This window comes from Pseudophryne corroboree, chromosome 8 (genome assembly GCF_028390025.1).
Source record: "Pseudophryne corroboree isolate aPseCor3 chromosome 8, aPseCor3.hap2, whole genome shotgun sequence".
Classification (NCBI taxonomy): Eukaryota; Metazoa; Chordata; class Amphibia; order Anura; family Myobatrachidae; genus Pseudophryne; species Pseudophryne corroboree.
This window is the reverse complement of record NC_086451.1, coordinates 249,430,587-249,445,243: the sequence shown is the minus strand read 5'-3', so window position 1 is coordinate 249,445,243 and position 14,657 is coordinate 249,430,587. Positions and strand designations below refer to the sequence as shown.

General features: G+C 44.7%; 1 pseudogene; it reads left to right on the top strand.

Annotated features, from left to right (window-relative positions):
- Window positions 1-11,557: 11,557 nt before the first annotated feature.
- On the top strand, window positions 11,558-11,677 carry LOC134950042 (5S ribosomal RNA; annotated as a pseudogene).
- The last annotated feature ends 2,980 nt before the right edge of the window (window positions 11,678-14,657 follow it).

Sequence of the window (14,657 nt, the reverse complement as noted above, 5' to 3'; positions counted from 1 at the left end):
GTGTTCCCGGCGCATATGGCAGGACATTGTTTGTTGTTACGCTTCTCATCAGGTTGATGGTAAATCAGAAGAAGGATCATATTTAAAGCGGGAAGTTGCATCATAGATGGATGTTTTATAGTCCTTTCCAAATGGATAGATCTTATTTCTCACAATATTCCTAATAAGCCAGGGATAAACAAAGGTTCATTTAGAATAAATACATAAATCACATCTACATTGATATGACAAAAATATCTACAAGAACCATTTCACCACAAAATCCAAATTGAGGCCCTTTGGTTGAAGGGTCCCCAATTCATAAATGGCTTTCATCTCTGCCTTAGCTAATTGATTCATCAAATCCCGCCTCCTCCAGTGGCCTTTTACCCATCGGATGCCCACAAACCGTCTGATAGCGGCCGTGGAGCACCCATGGTGTTTTTTAAAATGGTCTGAGAGAGCATGTGTCTCAAGACCTTTCTTTATATTTCTTAAATGCTCTCCCAGACGCACTTTAAGGGCTCTCGAGGTCCTTCCAACGTAAAACAGGCCACAGTCACACTCTACCACATAGATAACATTTTTTGTATTACATGTTATAAAGTCTTTGATAACAGACTTTTTCCCATTTATTGTTACTTCCTCTGTTTTACTTTGGTTCTCCATTTTTATGCCCCTACATGCTATACAATTCATACACCGGTAGAACCCTTTGGATCTTATCCCCATAGGTATCGTTGGGGGAAATGCACTCTGTACTAGATTGTTTTTTAAATTCGGGGCCTTCCTGTATATACATTTCGGTCTAGCTGGGAGGCATTGTCCAAGAATGGGGTCTTTTTGTAAGACTCCCCAATGCTTGGTAATAATCTTTTCAATGGATTTATATTGGCCACAAAAGGTGGTCACAAAGGCCCAGTCGAAATTCTCCTGTTTCCCACCCTGATCCACCCCTCTTTTTCTCTCGAGAAGTTGCTTCCTGTCGATCCTATCTACATCTACCATAGCTCTTTTTACTGTAGTTTCTTTATAGCCACATGCAATAAATTGGTTCTGCATTTTTATTGCCTGTTCCTGATAAACATCCTTCTTTGTGCAATTCCTTTTCACCCTCTTTAGTTGCCCCGCTGGAATAGTCTGGAGCCAATTAGGGTGATGGCAACTTGTAGCTTCGATGTAACTCAAGGAGTCAGTGGGCTTGGTATATGTTTTGGTTTGTATGGCGCCCTCTTCTATATATATGGTAATATCCAAGAAATTGATAATTTCTCTGCTGCTGGTAAAGCTGAATTCAATGTTCAGAGAATTATCATTTAGATATGTGAAAAATTCTTTTAAAGAATTATCATCCCCCTTCCACAGAAAGAGGACGTCATCTATATATCGGGACCACGATACCAGGTCCGCCCCGAACTGATGGTCATTCCAAATATGTTCTGACTCCCACCTGCCCATGAACATATTGGCATAGCTCGGGGCGAACCTGGTACCCATTGCGGTCCCGATCTTCTGTAGATAGTAATCATCTCCAAATGCAAAATAATTATTCTGCAGTATGAATGCTACTCCCTCCAGAATAAATTCCTGGAGACCCTTATCCAAGTCGCTTTTCTGCAGAAAACTTTTTACAGCTTTAATTCCCTCTTGGTGGTCTATAATGGTCTATAAAGACCGCACATCGGCCGTCACCATGATAAAATCCTCTTGCCAAGTGATGCTTTCCAGCACCTTCAAGGCATCAGTAGTATCTCTTAAATGGGATTTATTATACGATACCAGAGGCTGGAGGTAATAATCAATGAACTCTGATAACCCCGCCGTTATCGAGTCTATCCCGGATACTATAGGTCTCCCCGGTGGATTATTAAGATCTTTATGGACCTTGGGGAGCACATATAGCACCGGGATTACTGGATCAGGGTTGATAAGGAACTTTTGTTCTTTCTCGCTTATAACCTCTCGAGCTGCAAATTTCTCCACTAGCCCCCTTAATTTTTCCATGATGTTCATCGTGGGGTCTGACCTAAGTTTGTGGTAAGTAGTCTTATCGCCGAGCTGACGTAAAACTTCAGCCTCGTATTTCACCTTATCCAAAACGACTACCCCCTCGCCCTTATCGGCGGGCTTAATAGTCAAATCTGGGAGCTCTTTAAGATTTTTGAGTGCCTGTCTCTCTTTGTAGGTGAGATTGGACTTTACTCTACTGGTATCAATTTCTTTCAGGTCATCATGTACCAGTGTAAAGAAGGTTTCCAGAAAATTTCCCTTAATATGTGAGGGGTAGAATACAGATTTAGGTCTGAAGGGGGTCAGTGGCCTTTGTTCTTCTACTAGGTTCGTACCTGTCTCCTTGCTTAGAAAAAACTTTTTAATAGTTAGTTTTCTGATGTACTTCTGTAAATCAACAAAAGTGGAGAATTTATTAATGGTGTTTGAAGGGGCATACTTAAGTCCTTTTTCTAGGACTGAAATTTCCTCTTTAGTGAGTAAATGGGAACTCAGATTGAGTTCCCATTTACTCACTAAAGAGGAAATTTCAGTTTCAGGATAGATTCGATAACGGCGGGGTTATCAGAGTTCATTGATTATTACCTCCAGCCTCTGGTATCGTATAATAAATCCCATTTAAGAGATACTACTGATGCCTTGAAGGTGCTGGAAAGCATCACTTGGCAAGAGGATTTTATCATGGTGACGGCCGATGTGCGGTCTTTATACACCATTATAGACTACCAAGAGGGAATTAAAGCTGTAAAAAGTTTTCTGCAGAAAAGCGACTTGGATAAGGGTCTCCAGGAATTTATTCTGGAGGGAGTAGCATTCATACTGCAGAATAATTATTTTGCATTTGGAGATGATTACTATCTACAGAAGATCGGGACCGCAATGGGTACCAGGTTCGCCCCGAGCTATGCCAATATGTTCATGGGCAGGTGGGAGTCAGAACATATTTGGAATGACCATCAGTTCGGGGCGGACCTGGTATCGTGGTCCCGATATATAGATGACGTCCTCTTTCTGTGGAAGGGGGATGATAATTCTTTACAAGAATTTTTCACATATCTAAATGATAATTCTTTGAACATTGAATTCAGCTTTACCAGCAGCAGAGAAATTATCAATTTCTTGGATATTACCATATATATAGAAGAGGGCGCCATACAAACCAAAACATATACCAAGCCCACTGACTCCTTGAGTTACATCGAAGCTACAAGTTGCCATCACCCTAATTGGCTCCAGACTATTCCAGCGGGGCAACTAAAGAGGGTGAAAAGGAATTGCACAAAGAAGGATGTTTATCAGGAACAGGCAATAAAAATGCAGAACCAATTTATTGCATGTGGCTATAAAGAAACTACAGTAAAAAGAGCTATGGTAGATGTAGATAGGATCGACAGGAAGCAACTTCTCGAGAGAAAAAGAGGGGTGGATCAGGGTGGGAAACAGGAGAATTTCGACTGGGCCTTTGTGACCACCTTTTGTGGCCAATATAAATCCATTGAAAAGATTATTACCAAGCATTGGGGAGTCTTACAAAAAGACCCCATTCTTGGACAATGCCTCCCAGCTAGACCGAAATGTATATACAGGAAGGCCCCGAATTTAAAAAACAATCTAGTACAGAGTGCATTTCCCCCAACGATACCTATGGGGATAAGATCCAAAGGGTTCTACCGGTGTATGAATTGTATAGCATGTAGGGGCATAAAAATGGAGAACCAAAGTAAAACAGAGGAAGTAACAATAAATGGGAAAAAGTCTGTTATCAAAGACTTTATAACATGTAATACAAAAAATGTTATCTATGTGGTAGAGTGTGACTGTGGCCTGTTTTACGTTGGAAGGACCTCGAGAGCCCTTAAAGTGCGTCTGGGAGAGCATTTAAGAAATATAAAGAAAGGTCTTGAGACACATGCTCTCTCAGACCATTTTAAAAAACACCATGGGTGCTCCACGGCCGCTATCAGACGGTTTGTGGGCATCCGATGGGTAAAAGGCCACTGGAGGAGGCGGGATTTGATGAATCAATTAGCTAAGGCAGAGATGAAAGCCATTTATGAATTGGGGACCCTTCAACCAAAGGGCCTCAATTTGGATTTTGAGGTGAAATGGTTCTTGTAGATATTTTTGTCATATCAATGTAGATGTGATTTATGTATTTATTCTAAATGAACCTTTGTTTATCCCTGGCTTATTAGGAAAATTGTGAGAAATAAGATCTATCCAATTGAAAAGGACTATAAAACATCCATCTATGATGCAACTTCCCGCTTTAAATATGATCCTTCTTCTGATTTACCATCAACCTGATGAGAAGCGTAACAACAAACAATGTCCTGCCATATGCGCCGGGAACACAGAGGCTATGAGGATGACGGACTGTGTCCGATTACTAATATGGGAAACCCGTTCTATCTATGTAAACACTAATCATAGCTACGGCAGCACCTCTGGGAGGATCACGTGAGCGGAGACCCCGAGAGGAGGAGTGTGGGACGTAGTCTAATACGTCACGATGTGGCCACTGACAGTTCGAACGATCACGTGATCGGAGAGTCTAGGGGGAAGGAGCGAGTGACGTCACGTACCATCACGTGATCGCAAGTACAGCGGAAGCGAGAGAGTGTTATACTCGAGACGGGCAATGTGATTGGGGTTGCCAGGAAACTCCTATGGTAGTTAGGGGCGGTCCTAGCGCACACGTCCATGGACTAATAGAGAAATTATGTATAAGGATCAGCTGCGCTGGGACCAATGGGAATGAGGTAGCAGGGATTTAAGGAGAGGAACAGCACTTGTAAGACATCCACAGCTGAGCTGACCTTGAGAAAGACCCGAGGAGGGTCGTAACGCGTAGGTGCTCTTTGGACTGACTACCTGAATGGGAGCGACGAGCGTGAACTGAGCCGGTGTGTGAAGGAGTCCTGGGACTGGGGAATCCCTTGCTGCAGCCTGGTGATTTACTCCGTGTCATTCATGCTTTTAGAATTGACGTGAGCCAGTTCTCACTTCTAGCCGGTAATCAGTCATTTCTACCATTGTTGCCCAGGGTGTCAGCCCTACCAGTGAATGTCTGCACCACTATTGTGTGGTTTATGTATTTCAAGATTTGTTTTAAGTGTTTGTGTGATGTATTAAATTTTTAAACAGTATCACACTATTGGTTGCTCATTATCTCTCTTTCCGGTAAAACCTCCTGTGACCGATATTGAGAGTGTACTGCGTCTGAAGGATGGTATGGACCTGAGAGCCGGACGTGATTAAAGCTCTACTGACGTAGAGTGAGGCGCTGGTCGAGCGGTATTCCACGTATCTCCTTTGTATTGTATTCTGTATTAGAGGTGGGAAAAGCCTCTGGTGGTATACTGTGTGATTAGCAGCCTTAATTGCGCACTGCCTGACACTCCAAATCTCTTTTGTTGCATTCCTTTAAAAGACAAGTTCGGAGTCTTAAGCAACAATGATAATGACATAGCGGACACACTAAATGAGTTTTTTTCAACAGTATTTACTAGAGAGGACCCAATTCAGGGACTAACATATAATCTCAATAATGAGAATATCCCACTGATAGGTACTTATTTAAGCGAGGAAGTAGTCTGTGACCGATTAAAACATTTAAAGATTAATAAGTCACCAGGTCCCGATGGTATTCACCCAAGGGTTCTAATGGAGCTTCATTCTGAACTTGCAAAACCGCTATTTTTGATCTTTAAGGATTCAGTAATATCAGGTATGGTTCCCAAAGACTGGCGTATAGCGGAAGTAGTGCCTATATTCAAAATGGGAAGTAAAGCTGAACCAGGTAATTATAGACCAGTTAGTCTTACATCTATAGTGGGGAAAGTATTGGAAGGTATTCTAAGAGATAGTATTCAGAAGTTCCTTGAAGTCAATAAGGTCATTTAAAGGAATCAACATGGGTTTATGAAGGACAGATCCTGTCAAACCAACTTACTTGGCTTTTATGAAACAGTAAGCGCAAACCTAGATCAGGGTAAAGAGGTGGATGTAATCTTTTTAGATTTTGCCAAAGCGTTCGATACTGTACCACACATGAGACTTATCTACAAGCTACAAGAATCAGGGCTAGGAAGCACAATATGCACTTGGGTCAAAAACTGGTTAGATAATAGGGAGCAGCGCATTGTGGTTAATGGATCTTTTTCAACTTGGACTGAAGTGCTAAGTGGTGTGCCGCAAGGCTCAGTATTAGGACCGCTATTGTTCAATATTTTCATTAACGACCTAACAGAAGGTCTAGAGAGCATGGTGTCAATTTTTGCAAATGATACCAAATTGTGTAAAGTTATAAATGCGGAGGGGGATGCTGAGCCGCTTCAGAATGACTTAGTTAAATTAGAAGCTTGGGCAGCGAAATGGAGAATGCGCTTCAATACAGACAAGTGTAAGGTAATGCACTGTGTTAACAAGAACAAAAATAACACCTACCTACTAAATGGGGTCAAATTAGGGGATTCTGTACTGGAAAAGGACTTAGGTGTCCTCATAGATAGCAAACTAAGCAGTAGTACCCAAAGTAGGACTGCAGCAAAGAAGGCTAATAAGATATTAGCATGCATAAAATGGGGAATTGATGCTAGGGACGAGAGTATTATACTCCCGTTATATAAATCACTTGTGAGGTCACACCTTGAATACTGTGTACAATTCTGGGCACCTTACTACAAAAAGGATATCCTGGAGCTAGAAAAGGTTCAAAGACGGGCGACCAAACTAATTAAGGGTATGGAGACGCTGGAATATGAGGAAGGCTTGCAAGACTAGGCATGTTTACACTGGAAAAGAGGAGATTAAGAGGGGACATGATCAACATTTACAAATATATAAAGGGGACAATATACAGATCTTGCGCAGGACCTGTTTTTGGTTAGATCAACACAGAGAACTCGTGGACACTCGCTCAGGTTAGAGGAGAGGAGATTCCACACAATACGGCGTAAAAGCTTTTTTACGGTGAGGACGATACGTGTTTGGAATTCCCTGCCTGAGGGAGTTGTAATGGCCAACTCAGTCAACACCTTTAAGAATAGGTTAGAAAAATTCCTAATGGATAAGGATATCCAGGGTTACGGGGCATAGTCACGCACTATGGTTATTATAAAAAAGAGGGGTTCATCGGAACGGCAGTCAGCAACTTCAGTCAAAATTTTATACAAAATAATCGTGCATAGGAGACCACAAATATGTTGAACCCGATGGACAGTTGTCTTTTTTCAACCTTAGATACTATGGCCCTCATTCCGAGTTGTTCGCTCGCAAGCTGCTTTTAGCAGCATTGCACACGCTAAGCTACTGGGAGTGAATCTTAGCTTAGCAAAATTGCGAACGAAAGATTCTCAAAATTGCGAATAGAAATTTCTAAGCAGTTTCTGAGTAGCTCGACACTTACTCTGCCACTGCGATCAGTTCAGTCAGTTTCGTTCCTGGTTTGACGTCACAAACACACCCAGCATTCGCCCAGACACTCCCCCGTTTCTCCAGCCACTCCCGCGTTTTTCACAGAAACTGCAGCGTTTTTTCACACACTCCCATAAAACGGCCAGTTTCCGGCCAGAAACACCCACTTCCTGTCAATCACACAACGATCACCAGAACGAAGAAAAAACCTCGTAATGCCGTGAGTAAAATACCAAACTTCTTAGCAAATTTACTTGGCGCAGTCGCAGTGCGAACATTGCGCATGCGCAGTTTGCGGAAAATCGCTGCGATGCGATGAAAAAGAACGAGCGAACAACTCGGAATGAGGGCCTATGTTACCCTGATACAGGCTAGGAAAGGAGTAATGTCTAAACATTACCATCGTATTTGGAAAAAAATATGTGAGTCCAAGAAGTTTCCTATGGTGGAGTTTCAACAGGGACGGTTTCTCCTCTTCCTGCAAGTAGGTGTGGATATGGGCCTGAGGTTGGGATCTGTAAAGGTCCAGATTTCGGCCCTATCCATTTTCTTCCAGAAACAGTTGGGTTTCCTCCCTGAGGTTCAGACTTTTCTGTAAGGGGTTCTGCACATCCAGCCTCCCTTTGTGCCGCCTACAGCGCCCTGGGATCTTAACGTGTTGTTACAGTTCCTCCAATCTGATTGGTTCGAACCTCTACCGAAGGTTGAGGTCAAGTTTCTCACGTAGAAGGCTGTCACTTTGTTGGCCTTAGCTTCTGCTAGACGTGTGTCAGAGTTGGGGACTTTGTCTTGTAAGAGCCCCTAATTGATCTTCCATGAAGATAGAGCTGAGCTCCGGTCACGTCAGCAGTTCCTTCCGAAGGTTGTGTCGGCATTTCATATCAACCAACCTATTGTGGTGCCAGTTGCTACTGACTCCTCATTTTCATCAAAGCCCTTGGATGTTGTAAGGGCTCTGAAAAGCTATGTGAAGGACTGCTCGTCACAGAAAATCGGACTCTCTGTTTGTCCTGTATGATCCCAAGAACCTTGGGTGTCCTGCTTCTAAGCAGACGATCTCTCGCTGGATCAGGTTCTGTCACAATCCTTACTAAAATCATATCATTTGGTGACTTACCTCTGCCATCTGTCCTGTAACCTGCAATTGTTCTGCTAACTGGGATAAACAGCTCACCAGTATCATGAGTTCTCTGTGTGCTGAGCTCACTCTATTCTAACGAGTTCATCTGTATTGATTAACCTTCTGTGTGAATTCAGAACTTAGCAAGTCTCTACATGGTGTGACTGCATAGCAATGATTGAGGATTCTCATTCTGTCCTATACTTCCGTGCCAGCATCCACAAGTCCAGTGGTTACCAGATATACCTTCCTGTGCTCTCAGGACCTGTGGCCATTATTGCCTGTCTGGGCACACACCACGCCGGAGTTCCCTCCAAAACCAGCTATGGACGTCGCCATGACAGTTCCTGGTCAGCTGACCTTCTAGGGTCCAATCCAGATTCACTTCCACATCATGTGAGCCGCTCATCCACTCGGCTGTAAGCACTGAGTATAAGTTCCAGGTCTCAAGCTCTAGCAAGCTGTCAGCGCTTTGGTGTCTCTCAGCCTGGTGTGAGCTCCAGAATCTCCTGCTGGTAATAGACTCTGTGCAAGTTACCATTCCCTGCACTGCCTGACTCCCTGACCATCGCTGCCACTATATCCCAGCAGCCGCAGATTCACTGGAAGTCCTCCATTGATCCAGAGGGACTATCCTATATCCCTAGTGGCATTTGCAATTGTCATCTCATGCACTTCCTGACTCCCTGGATGATTTAAAGAGCCTCCGCTGCCACTACATCCTGGCATCTCCAGACTCACTGGAAGTCCTCCAGTAAACCAGAGGGACAGTCCTATAGCCCTAGTGGCCTTAGAGACTTTGGTGGTTCTTGCCAGCTTCCAGTTCTCCGCTGTGCAAGGTAGCGCTCCATAGTTTCCGGAAAACCTGCCACTGCTGTCTACAATATTGCAGTATCCATTGTGTAGAACCACCGCATCACAGCTACTGGGAAACCAGCAGTGCCCACACTGCACTGCCCAGCATCCAGAAACCTGTGTTGCTGACATCCTCAGCTTCGGTTACAAGTATTGCTGACGTCCTCAGTTTATGCTACAAGCATTGCCGACGTCCTCTGCTCCATCTACAAGTATTGATGACGTCCTCAGCTTCAGTTACAAGTATTGCTGACGTCCTCAGTTTATGCTACAAGCATTGCCGACGTCCTCTGCTCCATCTACAAGTATTGCTGACGTCCTCGGCTTCAGCTACAAGTATTGCTGATTTCCTCAGCTTCTGCTACAAGCTTTGCCGACGTCCTCGGCATCGTGTTCAAGTATCACTGACATCCTCAGCTTCATCTTCAAGTACTGCTGTTGTCCTCAGCCTTGTCGACCGCCATCACACTGGTTCCAGCCAGGGATCTGTGACTTTCTTGCATTGCTGATCCTCCCAGCATTCTGTCAACTCACCAGTTCTCGCGTGACTCTCCATTAGGCGACAACCCAGCTACCCATTGCACTGGTGGCATCCACCACCAGTATTCCAGTACCCATAGCTTGTCACCTTCCCTCATAGAGTACACTGCCTGACTCCAACGTCTGGACGAGCGGATCGTTCACTAAGCCAGCCTGATTCTGCTCACTGCGCTCAAGACCAAACCCAGTGTCCAGTACTAGTCCGGGTTCACAAATAACCTCAGCTGTGACAGGTTCACTATCCAGCACGCGTATTCTAAGGCAGGATTGCCGTGTCCTACGTCTGTTAAGGCCCACTCTACTCGTAAGGTGGGTTCTTCCTGGGCGGCTGCCTGGGGGTCTCGGCTTTACAGCTTTGCCGAATGGCTGCTTGGTCTGGGTCGAACATGTTTGCAAAGTTCTATAAGTTCGATACTTTGGCCTCTGAGGACCTGAAGTTTGGTCAATCAATTCTGCTGGAGCCTCCGTGCTATCACTCCCGTTCTGGGAGCTTTGGTACATCCCCATGGTACTAATGTGGACCCCAGCATCCTCTAGGACGTATGAGAAAATATGATTTTAATTACCTACTGGTATATCCAGCCCGCCCAGCGCTTCGTGATCCTGCAGTGGTTACTTGGTTCAGTTCTGCTTATTTATTGGTTAAGTACTGCTTGGTTACTTGGTTAAGTAATCTTGTTCAGCTGTTGCAGAGTATTCAAGCTGGTTAGCTTGGTTTGCCTTGTATGTGTGAGCTGCTGTGAATCTCGCCACTATCTGTGTAATATCCTTCTCTCGAAGTTGTCTGTCTCCTCGGGCACAGTTTGTAGACTGAGTCTGATAGGAGGGGCATAGAGGGAGGAGCCAGCCCACACTCTCAAACTCTTAAAGTGCCAGTGGCTTCTAGTCGACCTGTCTATACCCCATGGTACTAATGTGGACCCCAGCATCCTCTACGGACTACGAGAAAAGGATTTATGGGTAGGTTATTAAAATCCTATTTTTTCAGAAAATATTATTTTTGGTAAGAATTGACAGATATTCTGGAGTCAGAAGCAGACTCCAAGAAGGACAGGTTCCTTCCACATACAGGCCCTCATTCCGAGTTCGCTCGCTAGCAGATTTTAGCAGCATTGCACACGCTAGGCCGCCGCCCTCTGGGAGTGTATCTTAACTTAGCAGAAGAGCAAACGAAAGATTAGCAGAATTGCGAATAGAAAATTCTTAGCAGTTTCTGAGTAGCTCGAGACTTACTCCTACACTGCGATCAGCTCAGCCCGTTTCGTTCCTGGTTTGACGTCACAAACACGCCCTGCGTTCGGCTAGCTACTCCCCCATTTTTCCAGACACTCCCGCGTTTTATCCTGGCACGCCTGCGTTTTTTCCGCACACTTCCAGAAAACGGTCAGTTTCCGCCCAGAAACACCCACTTCTTGTCAATCACACTCCGATCACTTCAACGATGAAAATTCTTCGGTCGGACGTGAGTATCATGCACATGCGCATTTTTGCCTTAATCGCTCCGTTGCGAAAATCGGCAATGAGCGAACAACTCGGAATGACCCCCACAGTATCAAACCTAAAAGTTCAGCATTTCGGCCCTTTTTGGTTTCTTACAAGTCGAGGAAGACAAGGAAAGCATTGGGCTACCAGAAGATCTACAGCTACACCACACTGGATAGGCCCAATATCATCTGATTTTTGGAAACTAAGCAGTGTTGGGCCTGGTTAGTACTCGGATGGGAGACCATCTGGAAATACCAGGTGCTGAAGAAAAATAAACCATCAGTCTGATGGTGTAGGCCTCCGCCTGAGAGACCCCAGGCTGGGGGGCCGACTTCTTCAGGTCACACAGATCTGGCATGGTATCTCTAGTTTATGCTTTCGTCTTCAAGACAGCCTGTCCCGGGTAGAGGCGAAGGCCATGGCTTTGAAAGAAAAAGGTCAAAAATTGCTTCAGTCAGGAATAGTTATTCCAGTTCCTCTGGCAAATGAGGACAAGGTTTTACTCTAACCTGGTTTTAGTCGGAAGCCAAATGGGTCACTTCGGCCCATGCTCAATCCTAAAATGCTGAACAAATACATTTGGAACCTCGGTTGCACGTGGAATCGTTACGTTCCCTATGTGTGGCATGGAGCCACAGGTTTTTATGGTATCCCTGGATATACAGGATGCTTACCTACATGTTCCTATACCACTGTCCATCAGTGTTATCCAAGGTTTGCTATCTTCCAAACAGCATTTTCAGTTCTAGGCCTTACCTTTTGGGTTAGCCACAGTCCCCAGAGTATTTACCAAGTATATGGGGGTAATAACATTTTATCTCCGCCAGCAGAGGTTAAGGATTTTCCCATACCTGGACAATCTTTTAATCCTGGCACAGTCACCGAGATTGCTCTTTTGTCATCTGCAACAGACAATAACGTGTTTGCAGAGGCAAGTGACTCATAACTTGGAAAAATCGTCTCCATTTTCGTCACACCGGATGACTCATTGAGGGCTGTACTGGATCAGGTCTGCAGTGAGTAATTTTTACCTCGCAACAAGATATCCAGGGTTCAGCATAGGATTCAGGACTTGCCACACAGTCAAACGGTATCCATTCACGCAGCGATGCGGGTGATGGGTTTGATGGTATCTGCATCGACAGGAGGGAGTATGCACAATTCCACTCTAGGGCCCTCATTCCGAGTTGTTCGCTCGCTAGCTGCTTTTAGCAGCATTGCAAATGCTAGGCCGCCGCCCTCTGGGAGTGTATCTTAGCTTAGCAGAATAGCGAACGAAAGATTAGCAGAACTTCTACTAAATATTTTCTTGCAGTTTCTGAGTAGTTCCAGACCTACTCCTAGATTGCTATCAGCTCGGTCAGTTTAGTTTCTGGTTTGACGTCACAAACACGCCCTGTGTTCGGCCAGCCACTCCCCCGTTTCTCCAGACACTCCCGCGTTTTTACCTGACACGCCTGCGTTTTTTAGCACACTCCCGGAAAACGCTCAGTTACCACCCAGAAATGCCCCTTTCCTGTCAATCACTCACAGATCAGCAGTGTGACTGAAAAGCGCCGCACGAACAACAGCAAATCTACTAAGTTTTGTGTAAAATAACTTAGCGCATGCGCTCTGCATACCATGCGCATGCGCATTTAGCAACAAATTGCAGCATAGCGAAAATCGGCAATGAGCGAACAACTCGGAATGACCACCTAGGTCTCTGCAGCGTCTGATTCTTACCAAATAGAATCTACAGTCACACCACACTGGATATGCCCGGATCTCATCGGATCGTGGAAGATCAGCAGTGTTGGCCTGGTTGGTACCTGGAGGGACCAACTGGGAATACAAGGTGCTGTAGGTATTAACGGATTGCATCAGATAACAAAGATGGACTATGGTACTTGCGATAAAAGTAAGAAGGTCGTTAGCCTGGTGGCTACAGACATCCCAGCTGGACAAAGGGAATCCTTTTGATATCAGAATGGGAAAATTCTGACATTGAGGAGCAGTGTTGGGAAGGTTGTGTTTCCAAAGAAGTTGTCTGCCGTTAAAAATTGAAACCTCGGGCCATATACAGTGCACCGGTGTAGGCACAGGACAGTCTTCGGGGAAAACCAGTCCAGTTCCTGGCAGACAATGCGACGATAGTAGCGTACCTCAACATCACGGAGGAACTCGCAGCCGAAAAGCGATGAAGAAGGTAAAGCACATATTAAGATGACCAGAACTTCATCATCCAACCTTGTCCACGGTTTTCATTCCGGAAATCCTAAATAGGGAAGCGGACTTTCTCAAGTTGACACACCATTCAGGGAAGTGAATGGGCTCTACACCCGCAGTTTTTTCCGGACTCCAGTAAACTAGAGGTGCTTGCCAGAGATATATCTCATGGAGTCTTGTCTGATCAACAAAGTGCTCACATACGGGTCAAGAACAAAGAATCCCAGAGCGATCTTTGTGGATGCCTTATTGGTGAGATGAGACTTTTTTTCTGGTTTATATGTTTTTCCAAGCACCCTATTACCCAGGGTGGTGAGAAAGTAAACAAGAAAACCAGCAGAGAATGGCAATGGATGCTCCACTTCTCCTCCCTCAACGTCCAGACCTACTCATGCAGGGTCCTTGTTATTACTAACATCTGGATCTACTGTCTTTGACAGCATGGCCTTTGAAACATTTATCCTGAAGGCAACAGGATAATTTCATCTGGTGATTCAAACAGTGTTCAGAGCAAGGAAACCTTCCTTAACTCGCCTTTATCACCAAATATGGCAAGCCTATGTTCAGGGGTGCAGTGAAAGAAGGTTGGACCCTAAATCTTTCAGCGTTCCCGGGGTCTTAGCATTCTTTCGGGCACAAATTGATAAAGGTTTGAAGGTGGCTTCCTTGTAAAAGTAAGGGTCGGCATTGACTGTAGGATTTCAAAAGTAAATGACCAACTTACAGGATGTGCGTACTTTTTTCCAGAGTATGCTGCGCATTCAGCCTCTGCTTGTTCCTCCTACAGTGCCGTGGGACTTGTGTTAGTCCTGAAAGCCCTTCAAGTTGTCCATAAATGATTTTTCTACCGACTACGGGATCAGCTAGAGGAATATCAGACTTGGGGGCATTGTCAGGTTGTTCCCCATTTTTTATTTTTTATTTTATCCAGATAAACCAGTTCTCAGAACTAGATCTGGGTATCTTCCCAAGGTGATGACTAAGTTCCACCTTAACAAAGAAATTGTGGTCCCGGCTTTTCAGGTTCCGGATCTTTCTGCGG